Source organism: Cibotium barometz, chromosome 3, assembly GCF_041138505.1.
Source record: "Cibotium barometz isolate CiBa-2024 chromosome 3, ASM4113850v1, whole genome shotgun sequence".
NCBI lineage: Eukaryota > Viridiplantae > Streptophyta > Polypodiopsida > Cyatheales > Cibotiaceae > Cibotium > Cibotium barometz.
The window spans coordinates 67,095,644-67,112,697 of NC_141048.1; the positions used below are offsets into that span (position 1 = coordinate 67,095,644).

Here is a 17,054-nt window from a genome sequence, read left to right on the forward strand (position 1 = left end):
ATGCTTAAGGAGGCATCTTTAGAGGAAGTTGCAGAGAGTCAAGAGCCAGTGTCGGATGAGCAATCGTCTGATCAACCTCCCATAGCACGTGTAGGAAAAGGCCCTCACTTCCAACTTGGTGTAACACCTTTCCCTGATAGATTAAAAGTACCACGTGCTAAGAAGGTCGGGATAGGTGCTAAAGTTGATCCAAAACCTCAATTTGATTTATGGGATATATTGGAACGGGGTGAGGTGTCTATTAGTCTACCTACATTAGCGGAGATCTCTCCAATATGTCGAAAGCAGATGTATCAACGACTTGCACGTCGACGTTCGCGGGTGAGAAAAGAAGTGACTCCTAAAGAACCTTTGGAAACAGGAGTGCAAGTAATTGATATGTTTATGGATTCTGAGGCTCCGACTATTACGGTAGAAATTGGACATCATTAGGTCATGGGGGTACAGTTAGATGGAGGAGCTGCGGTGAATCTCATGACTGAACACACAATGGAAGAGTTGGGCCTAAAGGGTTTAGAGCCCACAAATATCATGTTGCGAGTAGCAGATCAACGTCGAGTGAAACCATTAGGTCTGCTTCAAGGAGTAAAGACTATAATAGCTGGATTGGAGTTTTGCGTTACCTATCTAGTAGTGCGACCCCATTCCTATGGTGCAGCGTTTCCAATCTTGGTAGGACGACCTTGGTTAGTACAAGCTCGATGTGTTCAAAAGTGGCATAAAGGGATAATAACCATAGGTCCACGCACGGATAGAGTTCAATTGAGGGTTGTGTCTAAAGAATTCTTGAGGGAGTTCACTAAACCACCTTCTACAACCGAAGAAATGACGGGATATGGAAGTGATACATCCGTTGGTGAGGAAGTAGTCCAAGAACGCTTTGCATTAAATAAAGATAAGTATGCTCGTTTTCTTCAAAATGGGTATCAAATGCAAATGGTTGATACGGAGGAGCCTATAATGCAAAAGAGAGAGTGCTCTAACTTTGCTTTGGATGCTGGTATGGGAGAATATCGAGTGCATTTTTCTTCGGAGAATGACTCTGACAATGACATTACCGATTGGTTGTCATCACCAGAGGAGTGTGTAGTGGATTGCTTTTGCATGGATACAATCAAGCAGAGGAGAGCAGACGGGATAAAGCAAGGCACCAAGAGCTATATGCCCTTGTTGAGAAATTGCAAGAGCAGTTAGAGCTAGAATGAGTTTTTTCTAGTGAGTCGATGGACGCATTATTAAGGAAGGTGAAGCTGCTATAGAGGAAGATAAGGGACGAGCTGAGATAAAAATTAGACATTTGCAAGATTTGACCTTGCAACTTGAAGAGTGCCGTCATGAAGAAGAAACTTCTTGGGAAGCCTTACTTCGAGAAAAAGATCGTGAGATTGGTCGTTGTCGACAAGAACTCAAATATAATGCGAGGTATACTCGAAAGTTGCTCATAAAATGTGATAGATATAAGCAAAAAGATAACAAGAGTGAGGATGGCTCGTCGTTGCAAAAGATGAGTAGAAGGAAAAATAAGTCATTTTCCAGAGAGTTCTTGAAAGCACAATACAATGAAACAATAGGAGGTGATGGAGGAGAGTTCAATGATTGGACTGATTTCAAGATGATTGAGGTAGTGAGGGATGCTTTTATGGTCCAAATTGAGGAGCCTATCAATGATGAAGAGGAAATAGACCCTTTAATGGTGATACCTTATACCCATGAAAGTCTTGTAAGTGCTCATTCTTCGCACAAAGAGGAGGAGGAGTGTAACACCAAGCAAAAGTTTCTAGAAAATGTTTGTTTCAAAGTGAAAGACCATCCACCTATACAAGCTAGATCTGGTCGACGATAAGCCTTTGTTTCTGATGCATTAGAAATTACTCAGCGCTGGGAAGTTGAAGAGGGAAAATGCTTTACATTGGGGAGTCAATTGCAAGAACGAACCTTAACTAGATTGAGAGAGGTTCTACAAACATACAAACATGTCTTTGCTTGGTCCTATAAAGACTTGCAGGGAGTGAAACCTGAGATATGCCAGCATTACATTGATTTAGAGCCAAACGCTAGGCCGGTATGCCAACGTCAAAAGCGCACAAACCCTGTCTATGCAGAGCTTGTGAAAGCAGAAATAACAAAGCTGTTAGATGCGGGTTTCATTTATCCTGTGGCATACAGTGAGTGGGTTTCCCCAATTGTAATTGTTCCAAAGAAAAATCGTAAGATTAGAATTTGTGTGGATTATCGAAAGCTAAATGATAAGACTAAGAAGGATCACTTTCCATTGCCTTTCACTGATCAAGTTCTAGACCGAGTAGCAGGGCATAAATTGTATTCCTTCTTAGATGGTTTTAGCGGTTATAATCAAATACAAATCCACCCAGATGATCAACCAAAAACCACTTTTACAACAGAATGGGGAACTTATGCTTATCAAGTGATGCCATTTGGATTATGTAATGCTCCATCTACTTTCCAACGGGTGATGATGGCTTCATTTCAAGAGTTTTTACAAAAGTGGATGGAAATCTTTTTGGACGATTTTTCAGTTAAAGGGGATGAGGAGGATATGCCTGAGAAGTTGGCTAAGGTCTTTGATCGTTGTTAGCAAACCGGTATTTCCTTGAATCCGGAGAAATGTGTTTTTGGCATTAAGAAAGGAATCTTGTTAGGTCACGTGATTTCATCTGAGGGCATTACTGTGGATGATAGTAAAATCAATAAGATACGTGATCTGCCTGCTCTTACAACCATGAAGCAATTACGAGGGTTTTTGGGACATGCTAATTATTATCGCCGATTCATATTGAATTTTTCTTCGGTGGTAAACCCTTTAACTACTCTTCTTCGAAAGGATGTACCCTTTGAATGGTCACAAGATTGTCAGGAGGCTTTTGATACGATCAAAGATCGATTGATAAAAGCACCAGTTTTGATACCCCCAGATTGGTCTAAACCTTTTCATATTCATGCAGACGCTTCACACACAATTGTAGGAGCAGTTCTTTGTCAAGCAGACGATAAGAAGGTAGACCATCCGATTTATTATGCGAGTCGGAATTTGACAGAGATAGAGAGAAATTACACTACAACGGAGAAGGAATGTTTATCCATGGTATTTGCCGTGAATAAATATCGACATTATTTATTGGGCAAGTTTTTTACAATTTATGTGGATCATCAAGCACTAAGATACCTTTTGAACAAGACAGATCTTGCGGGGCGAGTAATTCGATGGATGTTACTTTTTCAAGAGTTTGATTTTGAGGTGGTTACTCGTCCTGGAAAATCTCATGTATTGGCGGATCATCTTTCTCGGCTTTTGACTGAGGATATTGAGGAGGGAGTGGATGATGAATTGCCTGATGCAGCATTATTTTTGACCGATTGTACACTTCCTTGGTTTGCGGATATTGCAAATTTCTTCTGCTCATTATCCAGGAGGCGCCAGCAAGTATGAAAAAAAGAAAATTTTATTGCAATCTCGCCACTACACCCTCTTTGGTGGTTATTTGTATCGTTATTTTCCTAGGGAGGGGGTGTATCGTCGTTGTGTGCGAGAGGATGAGATACCTTCTATCTTACGTGCACTTCATGATGAGCCATGTGGAGGTCAGATACCTTCTATCTTACGTGCACTTCATGATGAGCCATGTGGAGGTCATTTTGCGGGGGAATTAACCGCTCGCAAAGTATTGCTAGCAGGGTATTGGTGGCCAACTATTTATAAAGACTCTTTTGAGCATTGTAAACGTTGTGATAAGTGTCAACGGGTTGGTCGACCCACACCACAATTTGCGACCCCTTTAAATCCAATCTTGGCTTTAAAACCTTTTGAGAAATGGGGAATTGATTTTGTGGGTCCGATTGATCCACCCAGTCGTTATCGGTCCAATCGATACATTCTTGTGTGCACGGATTATGTGACCAAGTGGGTTGAAGCTAAACCTTTGAAAACGGATAGAGCATTGGATGTCGCCAAATTTTTATATGAAAATATCATTACTCGTTTTGGTTGTCCGTTGGAGTTGGTGAGTGATCGTGGTTCTCATTTTTTAAATGAGACCATTACGGAATTAACGGAACTTTACAAAATCAAGCATCGAAAATCCACTCCGTATTATCCTCGAGCTAATGGTCAAGTGGAGGTGACCAATTGAATACTGGGAACGATTTTAACCAAGACAGTATCGGAAAATCGACGCGATTGGGATGAGCGATTGTTTGAGGCTTTGTGGGCATACCGTACCACATTTAAGGTTACGACTCAAAATACACCTTTCACTCTAGTGTATGGTACAGAAGCAATTTTCCCAATAGAGAAGGAAATACCCACATTACGCGTTGCCTTGGAATCTCGACTAGGTGAGAAGGAATCTTTAGAGGCTCGATTATTGGCCTTGGTGAGGTTGGATGAGATACGTTTAACGGCTCTGCAAAATGTTGAGGCGATGCAACATAGACGAAAGGCTTGGCACGATCGTCACATTAAGGTGAGGGAGTTTCAAAAGAATGATCAGGTTTTAGTCTATGACAATCGATATTATAAGTTTCCTGGCAAATTACAAATGAGGTGGTTAGGCCCTTTCAAGGTGTTAGAGGCCTTTAATAATGGTTCTTTGATTGTCCAAGATCCTGATGCTGTAATAGCTCCTTTTCGTGTTAATGGTCTTAGGGTGAAACATTATTTTGTTTAAGTTGGTAATTACGTGGGTCAAGTTGGTTCATTGTATATTTTTCACATGAGTTTTGCTCTTTATTATTTTGTGTTGTTTTGATGGGATTGGTGGGTTTATCAGGTTTTGGTGCGATCGATTCGATCTTCTTTTATACAGGTGGTATACAGGTGGTATGGAGTTTTCTCTCAATGCTTTGTTTTATTTTCTTCATCCTTATGTGGTTTGGTTTGGGTGGGATGGTATTATAGCATTAGTTGTAGACCCTGATTGGGTTGATGAGTTGGAGTGGTTGTTTCGGTGGTTGGTTGAAGGGGAATCTCTTCCAATTGCCGAGAGCGACTTTGGTCGCATGGCCCAATCTTTGGCCGTTATTGCGCCAGAGATTTTTGGTTCAGGTGTGGACATTTTAACCGATGCGTCCGATGCTTCTTCGGATGATTCTTTTCATCCTGAAGATGTTGTGGTAGACTATCTTGATGAGGAGGATAAGGATGAGGGTTTGGGCTTTGGCCTCCCTCATGGCTTGTATCGGATACTTCTACCTAGAGAGAGTAGTTTTGTTTCGAGAGCTGTACTTTTGAACGAGACAGAGGGCCATGGGGTGACACCTCAACTTTTGCCTTTTGGTGTAGTGAATGCGCCTGTGAGTTTTTGCACCGTTTTTCTGAGTCCCATGATGTCAATTAGTTTTGTTTTTCTTGTTATTTATTTCACAAACAAAAACTTTAAAAAGAAATAATTATTTTGTTTGTGTGTGTGCGCTTTTGCCGCACAGGTCGTAGCTGGGGACTTGCCAGACACCGTATGCGAGCCACGAATGGCTACAAGCATACAACCAGGGAAGGAAGCTCAAACAGAATGCCAAAGGGTGTGTCACTCACCGCTTAACTGCTGCCTTGAAGGATTCCCGTGTCGCAGCCGTGAAGGAGGAGCCGCCGTCGCCGCTCTACCGCCTCTCCGCCGTCTCGCCGTGCCGCTACACAGTGCGCTCGATCGCTCTCTCACTCTCTCTCTCTCTCTCTCACACACGCAGGAGAAGGAAAACAAGGAGATAAGGCAAGAGCACTCTTCTATTCACAACACATGAGAATGAGGATTTTAGGGTTACATTTGACTCATATAGGTGACTTGGCCGTTCACACTTGGGCGCCCATACATGGCCGGCCGACCCTAACCCTTATCCTACTGATATCCAAGGTGCGCCTCTCATCGGCGATCACCCAATCCCTTCATCCTTAACATATGGTGCCGACAAGCCCGGCCCATGACTCAGAATATTTAAATTAATGACGTAAAATATAGTATGTCGCAATGTCCGCCATGGGTTAACATGCCCCCCTTCCTGATGTAGATTCCGTCCTCGGAAGCTATGGTATGGTAAGCTCGAGAGGGTTGTTGTGGTAGACCGTCTGCAAAACAGGGAAGTAGAGTGAAGGTATGCTGGAATTCAAAAGATATAAAGTGTATAAATTCAAGCGTGTGAGACCACAATGGATGTTGCTATTAGAACTTAGTTTAAGGGTACATGAGTGAGCTAGTGTAGCAAATTAATAGGAGTTTAAAATTATTGAAAGGAATTCAAGAGTTAGCAAGGTGTCAAAGGTTAATCAAGGTTTATAACTGGCCTAAGTCAAGGAAAATAACCAAGCTTAATAAATAAACAGATGACCATACTGTGTCTACTCTAAGAACAAGTAGTTACCACGCATCTAGGGACACAAGAAACATCACAGTTACAGGAGCCTTTTGCCTTTTTTTTTTTTTTTTAAAATGCACGTGACAATTTTTACACACAATGGCGACCTTCCTAAGGCAAAACTAACATCGATCCTGGTACCATGTTTAACACAAGGCATTATCCAGGAATCTATTAGCTCACTTTAGGCAAGGCTACCCCCTACCAACCAAGGCATCGGTTTGGAGTAGAATACTCCTCGCCTACCAAGTATCAATAAGGCGATAGGCCAACATGAAAGCACACTAACCCTTGTATTGCCATTTATTGTAGGCTTTTTTTTAAAAAAAATCTATTTCTTTTGATCTTTGCTCCTGAACTAAAATGTGTTCTTACATCCTTTCGACAAGGGGTAAAAGCTATGTCCTAGAGGTCAACACGCACATGGCCAGGTGTCAAACATTAAGATGGTTTGACCCTAGACCTAAGACAATCGTATTCCAAGGTTAACTAAAGACATCATGCTGCCTAGGAATATTTCCAATAAAGTTAAGCTCATTAATGTTTTACACTAGCATGCAAGCAACTTCAAAAACTAAGTAGTACAGTGACAATTTCCATGTGGTCATGCCGTATAGTTTATGAAATTAATTGAACAGAAAAAACGAAAGAGAGTGGGCATGGAAGAATTACACCTGAAATTGGAGATCTCCTTGATTTGATGAGACAGCTTGCAATGTGATGTAGATATATTTTGATGATCGTTGCGGCAGTCTCAAGATATGGAAGCGAACCCACCTCAAACTTTTTAACCTGTACAATCAACTAACAAGCACTATACCTCGAGAGGCACATCAGTGTGAAAATTTCAAGACTCGTTTAAGGAATCTAAACTAGAAAAAACTTGAAAACACTAACCTACCTACCAGTCACCACACTACTACTGAGAATACGGTAAGAGGATGTTGTAGAGTCCTGGCTCTAGCCCTAAGGCTAAGCCTCTATCCGCATCATCCAAACAAATAAAGTCAACCTCAGTAGTGCCATGAGTTTCATCCGTCCATTCATCATTGTCAGATATTTCCTTTTCATTTTCCCATCCACATAAACTCATCAAGAATATAACCATGCGAGGATAGTCATCTTGTGGAAAAGGAAAGCATTGGGCTATCGGGGATATGTCCTCTATGGAGTAGGGGTCAGTCATGGTTAATAGGCGAATTAGCCATTCTAATTCCTCAACATTTTCCTCTCTGGCTAATACATCTATATGATCCCATTCAGTTTCAATTACAGGATAGCACATGTGAAATATCTGAGAAAGGTACAGATGATACCTCTCATCAAAGGCGGGAGTGGATGAAGTGTATGATGATCGTGCATCTGCCATATCTGCAAACACAGATATAGCATCAGTAGGTTTGTGAGACAGGTCAATCTAGTTCTTGATTGTATACGGATATTTATCCTCTTTTTGTGCTCTTGCTCTTTTTACTATTTTTTGTTTTTCTTTTCTTTGTTTTGTTTTTTTTTTGTTTTTTATAATGTATGAAGCTATATATATACATCCCCTTGAATTTGGCAATTACATGGTCAGGGGAGAAGGTTAAGGAGGAAGCATTAGAATGTCGAGCGTGAGTACATGCTCCCCCTTTCCTTGGGTAGATCATATTATTTGCAATGATGTTGCGGCCTCTTGGAACCAATTTGTCCAGCGGGTCATAGGTTGTGATGTGGGCAGATAGCTTTTTATGACCCTTGTGGCCACATCCAATTGTAGAGATGGTAGTGTACGCTCCCATTGACGAATGGAGGAAATGGTTTCCGACGATACTATTACAAGGGGAGACGTAGACTCATCAGTTTTTTGTTGGGTGTTGACAAGAGTAGGTGTAGAGCATGTAGAAACTTCTATATCAGCGTGTGCCTGGCATGAGGAGCTAGAAGCTTCATGTGGCTCCCCCCTTCCTGAGCTAGGTGGTAATGATCGATATCGTTTGGGAATCCAAACTAACTCTGGAAGAAGTGGTGTGGAGCACTCTGTTACCTTTCCCTTACCACGATCTTGAATTATCGTTGGGGTGGCAACAATTGGTTTGCAAGGTTTTATAGGTGATGTAGAGGGATTCAGCTTATGTTTAGGGACCCAAATCTGGTCATTTCCCTCATAGTACCCTTGGGCTACTAATAATTTTTTAGGGATCCATCGCGATGTTACATTGCCCTTTCTCGGGTGGGCAGCTGCTTTCCTTTTACGAGGCTTCTTGGTGGCTGAACGAGATTGAGCAGGGAAGGTAGCTGTTAACGAAGCTTTGGGGACCCATTTGTATGTACTCTTTGGCATAGTAAGCGAAGCTTTATGGACCGCCTTGCCTGTTTCCACTCTTGGCGTTGAAGCGTTAGAGGGGTGGCCAACAATCGAAGATGGTTTTGCCACTGGACTTTGTGATTTTTCATTATCTAATATTTGAGTGGATGACTTAGGTGCGGGATTTTGAGCGGTCAGACCTAGTGTTGGTTCTTGCGTTGTGACTTGTCTGGTTGCCCAATCGATATTGCACTTGGTGGCCATCATCCATTTACGCCCTAAGATTACAGTCCCTTCCATGGTGCCAGCAGGCATAACCAAAAAGCTTTGAATTATGGTTCCCTTGTCATAAGCAACCGGAGTGTGCAGAATTCCTGAGACAAGGGTTTTCTTCTTGTTGATTCCTTGGACTTGGATAGAACTCTTGGTTAAAGGTGGTTTTCCCAGTTGACACCACACGCCATATGATAGCAAATTGTGTTGAGCTCCTGTATCCAATAATGCATTATACAGCACCTCCCCGTAAGGACTCTGTAACTCAATTGGGTATCTTAGAGGTGGGTCAGATTCCAGTGCATCCTCCTCTGCTTCCTCGAAAAATACTTGCGTAATTCCCAAGTTGGCTTCTCGTTGTCGCCTAGCACGCTGTTGACGTTCTTTGGCTTCGACTCTCGCTTGTATCTTTTTAAGCTCAGCTTGTTCTTTAGCTGCCTTCTTTTGATGGATTGCATGTAACTCCTCCTGGCTTAGGGGGTCATAGTATCTTTTGAATTTACTCCCATTAAGGAATCCAATGGTTTCAACTCCGTCGAGAGTCTCCACTCTGATGGTACCTTGCGGGGTAATTTCACATACTCTATATGGTCCCTTACCAGCATATTTGAGCTTCTTCTTTTCGTTTCGCACTCCATACATCAGGATTTTATCCCCAACCTTGATGTCCTTGTCCTTTAGATGGCGATCAAACCATCTTTTCCTCCTATCCTTCTCCACAAGGGCATTGTATACAGCCAATTGTCTTTCTTCGTTTAGCCGCTCAAGGATATATAGACGCTCTACTAAGGGATTACCATCCCAACCCTCTTGAGTTGCAACACGAAGACTAGGAATGACAAATTCCCATGGCATGACTGCTTCTTGGCCATATACCATTTTGAATGGTGTACAATTAATAGCCACTTTGTACGCAGTACGATAGGCCCATAAAGCTGTCGTAAGCTTTAGATCCCAATCCGTGCGATGAGCTTCAACTGTCTTTGTCAAAATAGAGATTAAGGTCTTGTTGGTACTCTCGGCTTGGCCATTCGCTTGCGGATAATAAGGAGTAGATTTATGATGGGATATCATGAAATTTGTTGTGAGCTCCTTAATCACTTCATTTATAAAATGCGTACCATTGTCGCTCACAAGTTCAAAAGGACAACCGAATCGTGTGATTATATTTTCAAAAAGGAACTTGGCTGTTGTCCTTGCATCTGCCTTACGTGTCGCTTTCGCTTCAGCCCATTTGGTCATATAGTCAGTGGCCACAATAATATAGCGAGATTGTGTGTTTCGGGCCGCTGGACTAATTGGACCTACAAAGTCTAAACCCCACTTTTCAAATGGTTGGTTTACTTTGATCGGATGTAGGGGCATCTGATCTTTCCTCTGCGGTTTCTTGTATCGTTGGCATTCATCGCAACCCTTCACAAAGAGTGATGCATCTTGGAACATAGTGGGCCACCAATACCCTGATTGTAAGATCTTTCGCGCAGTTAAGTCTCCTGAGAAGTGACCACCGGCTACGCCCATATGTGCCTCTTGCAAAATGTATAGATACTCATCCTCTCGGGCACAACGCCTAAGAATGTCATCCTTTCCTCTTTTATAAAGAGTCCCTGCTATCAGGCAATAGGGTTCGCATTCTTTGATCAGCTTCCGAGCTGGATCTTTGCGAAGCTCCTTGGGTGGAAAGCCATTAACCAAAAAGTTAACAATCTTCTCACTCCATTCAGGCATTGTCTCCACCATGAACAGGGAAGTGTCAGGTAAGTCATCATCAACCCCTGTAGGAGCCTCACCATTGGGTATGCGAGACAAATGATCAGCCATAACATGTTTCTTGCCAGGTCTCACAACAACCGTGAAATCAAACTCAAGAAGAATCAATAGCCATCGTGTGATTCTTCCTGTGGAGCATGGTTTGTTTACCAGATACAACAATGCTTGATGATCCACATAGAAAACAAACTTGGTGGCAAGGAGGTAATAACGAAATTTCCTTACTGTATATATCATTGCCAACCCTTCTCGCTCCGTAGTGGTGTAGTTCATCTCAGCATCGTTCAACTGGCGACTGGCAAAGCTAATGGGGTAGTCTAGCTTGTGTTCTCCAGGTTGAGTTAACACACACCCAATAGCAAAGTTTGATGCATCAATATGCACATGGAAGAGTAAATCCCAGTTAGGCATTCTCAAGATTGGAGCACTCGCCAAGGCCTTCTTTAATAGCTCATAGGCACGGTCACATTCTTCGGTCCAAATAAACTCGATGAGAAGCTTATACAATGGTCGAGCTATCTCGGCGAAGAAGAGAATAAACCTTCGATAATAACCAACGTGGCCCATAAAGCGTTGGACTCCCTTGTAGTTGGTGGGTGGGGGTAATTCCAGAATGACCTTGATTTTACTCTCATCAGTGGAAATCCCATTTTTGGACACTATATGCCCTAAGATAACTCCGTGTTTAACCCAGAATTGGCATTTGAAAGGATTCAAGGAGATGCGATATAATCTACACCTTTCAAATATTTTTCGTAAACACATCAAGTGCTCGTCCCAAGAGGAATGAACACAAAGATCATCTAAGAAAGCTTCACAGAAGTCCCTTAGATATTCCTTAAAGGCCGTGTTTATCAATCGTTGGAATGTTGCAGGTGCATTGGTCAGGCCAAAAGCCATGACGCGAAAGGCAAACACTCCAAACTCCATGATAAATGCTGTTTTAGCTTGGTCCTCGTCTGCAATTGTGATCTGATTGTAACCCGAGTACCCATCTAAAAAGCTATATGCCTCCTTGCCTGCCACTCTTTCAAGCACATGTTCAGAATATGGCAAGGGGTAATGATCCCTTCTGGTGGCTGCATTAACCTTTTTGAGATCAACGCACACTCTGAGTTTCCCATTCTTCTTTGGCACGATGACTATCGGAGAAACCCATTCTGAGTGCTCAATTGGGTATATGAATCCACATTTTACCAGCTTTTCAATTTCCTCTTGTACAATCTTTGCGTACTTAGGATTCATTGGGTAGGGACGTTGCTGGACTGGTTTAGCAGTGCTAATCATTGGAATCGTGTGTTGCACCACCGAGGGTGGAACACCCTTCATATCATGATATGTCCAAGCAAATATGTCCTTGAATTCTTTAAGAAGCTTCGTAAGTGCAGCTTCTTCCGCCTTGGTGAGGTCTTGAGCAATATAAACTGGTTTAGACTCCTCACCCGGATCTGCTAAGTCTATCTCCTTAACTATCGCAGGGCCATCGTAGACACCGCTACTCCCATTGGTAGGCGTTCGTTGGGCTTTTGTGTAGACTACTTTACGTTCCCCTGTGGTGAATGATTTGAAATGCTCGGGTGCGGGGTGTAAGTCTACTGGTTCTTGTTGTGCCAGGCTTTTTTCTTTCAATTCCGCTTCCTTTTGTTGTTGAGCCAACTCTTGGTTTTGCCGCCTTCTTGCAGTACGACTTAGTTTCGGCTTCTCTTCGATTTCTAATTGGGCGACGTCATGAGGTTGCGGAATACACCACATGACACTTTGGAGGTATTGTCCCCAATTATCCACTATCTTCCGATGAGCATCAATGGCTCCTACATAACTAAGCCATTCTGCAGTGGATCTTTCCTTGTTTATTGCAGTGCGTACATTGGCTCGATAGCGTTGACGCTTATGTCTCGTTTTCTTCTTACCAAGTTTCTGATTTTTGTTTTTATCAGATTCGGACTCACTTGGTCGATCTTCACTTTCGGATGAACTGCAGGAGGTCACCGTCCTAGGCCCTGAGCACATTGCTTCCACATTTGGGTGAATATTTGATTCATCCCTCCCATCAGGCTCAGAGTCAGTTTCTTCTTGAGATTCATACTCAGAGTTGCATTGGTCTGAGTCTTCACTACTGTCAGTGTCAGTGGAGTTCGCCACTTTCTTGCCATCAGGAGTCAAGTGCATAACACCTATCATGTTTATTGGCACTAATGGTGGTATATCTTGCCCCTCAAGTGTTACCCAACTTGTGCCTCTATTTCCCCATGTGTCTATGGTTGCCGCTAAGTGTACCCAATCCACGTTATCCGACTCAGTCATACCCGGTAGGACATCCATGTAAGGAGAATCCTTCCCATCATCAGTCTCTTTTTTGCATGTATAGCAATACCTTAATGGGGCGGAATGAACAGTGGTATCCGATCGATTATCGATGATAACCTTGCTTCCTAAAGGATGTGCACGACCATTCTCAAGATCAACTCGAATGACAGAGTCCTGGAATTGTAGGTAGACATGGTTTTTCGACCAATCATGCACCATTTGTGCTTCCCTCATGAAAGGACGTCCTAAGATCATTTGATATGACATAGGATGCTTGGAGAAATCCATTACAATGAAGGTATGTTTTACCTTGTATCCCAGGACCTTGATCTTGAGGTCCCTTAACATTCCAATAGGTTTAGCTATGGTTCCGTTTGCCATCTTAACCACTATGTTTGTGACTTCGAGGTGAGGCCTTCCCATAGATTCCCAACAGTTTTTAGTCACAATGCTCACTCCAGCACCACCATCAAGGATTCCCTTTAGAGTTAATCCCTTGGTAGTAATGGGGAGGGTGGCATTAGATTCGTCACCTTCAAAGTACTGTCCCAACTTGTTCACAGGTATTTCCACGACCGAATCTTCATCAAAGTTGGGTTGTAGATCCCAATGCTCCCCTTCACCTTGAAGCGTGTCGGGTCTATCCATATTTGCAAATTGTGGTAGCCCCGCCTTTAGTTCTCCATTGAGAAATGCCCGAAGAGCTAAGAATAGCTCAGGATCTCCATATAATTTGGATATGATCGTGGTTCTGATCTCAGAGGACATGAAATCCATTAGCTTAGATACATTCAACGGTACTTTTCGAGACATCGCCCCTTGACTAGGGACTGGTGAAGATGGAATCACTTCCTCTTCGATGGGGTCAGGCATTCCCTCACTAAACATTCTTTCAAGCAAAAAGGGTGTTTGCCCACTTCCTGATGTTCTATCCTCACTTTCTTCTCGAATGATACTCGGTATAGCTAACGGTTTATGGTTCCTGTGAGGTTGAACTTGCGTAGGAAACACTGTGTCTGGAATTTTGATTTTTCTCGGGTTTGGCTCCAGTTCTCTTTGTGTTTCTTCCACCAAACCCCTTAAGTGTTGCACTTGTTCAATCTCCTCAACTGGGTTTGGGTAAGTTCCAATCTTTTTCTTGAGGGTTTTTGGCCCACGTGGCTTGTCTTGGGGAGTCTCAGTCAGTTTGGGTGGTCGAGAGGGCATTAACTGACTTGGTTGTGGGGCCGAGGAAGTCTCCTTCTGTTTCCCCTTATTTTTGTACTCATTTGATTCTCCTTCGTTGAGCTCCCGAGTGGGTTCCTCCCTTAAGGTAGTGGCTTTGGTCCCCATGGTTTCTATTGAATCAGAATCATCTTCAGGATCGTTCATATACACGGGGTCGTCTCCTGTCCCTATGTTGGTCTTTGAACTGGGCTTGGAGCTTGTGGCATTAAGCGATCTCTTTCGCCGTGTTTTCTTTTTCTTTGCCTGAGCGATTGATGCAGTATCCCTCTCTTCAAGAATGTAGTTTTGATTTTGAAGCATTGACCGTGTAACTACATTCGCGGGTACAATGGGTGTGGTTCTTCGTGCTTGGTTGGTGACCTCAACCAAATTCAATGGCGTAATCTTGGGTGCATTAGGATTATGTGGACATTGAGCGATCAAATGATCTATGCCACAACGATTACATGTAAGTACCGGCATTCCTGATGTGCTCCCTTGATTTGGTTGCATCTGAGTAGCGATCTTCTGTAGCCTATTAGGGCATCATGTCCACGTGATCTAACTCACACACATCACCCTCACTATCACTAACACATACATCATCATCATGTGCATATGTGACAGTGGCGGGGACCAAACTTTGCAAGCATGAAAAATATTCAAAATCTGAATATTCTCTCTCTAGAATATTTTCTCTCTCTAGGCTAAAATAGTTAGAAACAAGGTCTTTATATTTTTGAAGAGGGGTTGATTACAGGGGAAGATACTAGACATCAAAAAGGGTTGGGAGAGGAATCTTACATTCTACCCCACTTAAAAAACGTGAGATGTCCTCATCTCGCAAACTGGGATAATTTCTCAAGATGCACGAATATGAGACTTAGAGAAAAATTTTAATCAAGATTAACCACCAAGAAACGTCTTAAAGAGAGCAAGATTCAAAATAAGAACAAGATTTAAACTTTATTCATTCTCGGAACTTATACAGTAAAGATAGAAGAACTCTTTACACTTCCATAAGCCCGTCCATCATATGATCACAAAAGCAGTCCTCACAAGCTGCACAAGTATAAGGTAACTCATCTATGGGAATAATTCTGTTGGTTATTGCTGCACCTATCTCAGTGGTATGAGGTGATCTAACAAAAGGACCTCTGAGAGGCAAGCCAAAAACGGGATAAAGGCATATCTTCTCATGAGGAAGAAAATACGCTAGTAAGAAGATCCGCTCAGAAAACCCAAGATGTCTTGATCTCATGACGCAGTAGTATCGGGGACCCAAACCCAAGGCTTCGATAACCATGGCCAAGCGGACATTGTTACGAAAGTGCTGCTGACCCCAGGGTGTTACCCTAGTTATGTCTTGATAGGTCCGCCATTTGGTCTGAGCTACAGAAGTTCCCAAGTGAGGGAAAAGTGAGCGCTCATACTGTTCTATAAAATCCTTCTTCACAGACTCACTTGCATCTTGAAGGTGAGGAATCATTATGGATAAAACTAATTCCTGTTGCCAAGCCATGAAGGAGATTAAGAAGAAGGGAGATCGATGGAAGTAAGATTACTGTGAGCGATAAGTAAAAGTTACGACTTATATAAAGGAAGGAGCTAGCGTAACTTAGAAGCCAACGGTATCTTGCCATTGAAGTTTTACCGTCTTCCCATGATTTGGGTTTGGCACATATTTCTATGAAATACATTAAGAACTTTGAGATGAGGAGATAAAAGAAGCTCGTAAGCTAAGTCGCTTACTTTCTTTGAATTCAGATAAGGCTCACAATATCTGGGGGATAACTTCTTAAACTCCCCAATAGATAAAGAACTTCTTTTGGGCCGTACTCGAATGAAGACCAAAACCTTGGTATCCAAAACACCGATTTTTACTTCTGAACTCATTGTTCTGAATCCTTAAAACAGGTGGAACTCCTGAGAAGTATTCTAGGGAAAGGGTCTTTCTTTCTTAAACAGAATCGTTCTTTTATTTTAGAGATCAAAAATGGAGATTCTTACTCCTGTATACCTCGAAGGCTGGGGAGGAATCTTTTAAAGTTAGAGGGTGCAGGTTTTGGCGGGACCTTTACTACAAAGGCTTTGGCAAAATCCTTTGCCATTTTTACTGCTTCAGCCATGGACACTGGTTTGGCATTTTTGACCAGTGTGTCCAAAGGTTCGTTCATTGCCCGAATGAACCTGGCCATGAGCTGTTCTTCATCTAGAGGTGGTGAGTATTTGAGTAGAAGAGCAAAGGCTTGGTGATATTCTTCAATGGTTTTGTTCTCCTGCTTTAGTTCTAAAAATTCATTCATTTTGGTTTCCAAAAATCCAGGGGGACAGAATCTCTTTCTCAAATAGGTTTTTAGGTCATTCCAAGATTGGGTATTTCTATTTAGACGGTTGGTGTCACAGTGGTTCCTCCATGCTACCCTGGCTGTTTCCACTATTTTCAACCGGCCAAGAGCTATTTTGCTCAGCTCATTATAACCTGTGACGTCAAAATACTCTTCCATGGCTTCCACCCATTTCTCCACAGTCTCACCTAGGTTCTCCCCTTCTCCTTTGAAGGGTCCTGGTTGAGTCCTATGAAGAGCCTTGCGAACATCAGGATCAAGTTCGTTATCTTCAGTGATGACAGGGTCTGGCTGCTGACGGCTACGATTTCCTCGTCTCATGATTCTGTCAAAAATTTATATATTAGAGAGAGAATAGTTATAAGATTAGAGAGGAGATTCTTATTTTTGAATACCTCAAAAACTGGGGAGAATTCTTACATTCTACCCCACTTAAAAAAAAGCGCGAGATGTTCTCATCTCGTAGGAAGAGAACAACTCTTTTTCTTAAGATCCAATTT

At 42.5% G+C, this 17,054-nt stretch overlaps 1 pseudogene; it reads left to right on the forward strand.

Moving 5' to 3' along the window:
* LOC147640437 (uncharacterized) lies at positions 1 to 1,194 on the forward strand (annotated as a pseudogene).
* The last annotated feature ends 15,860 nt before the right edge of the window (positions 1,195 to 17,054 follow it).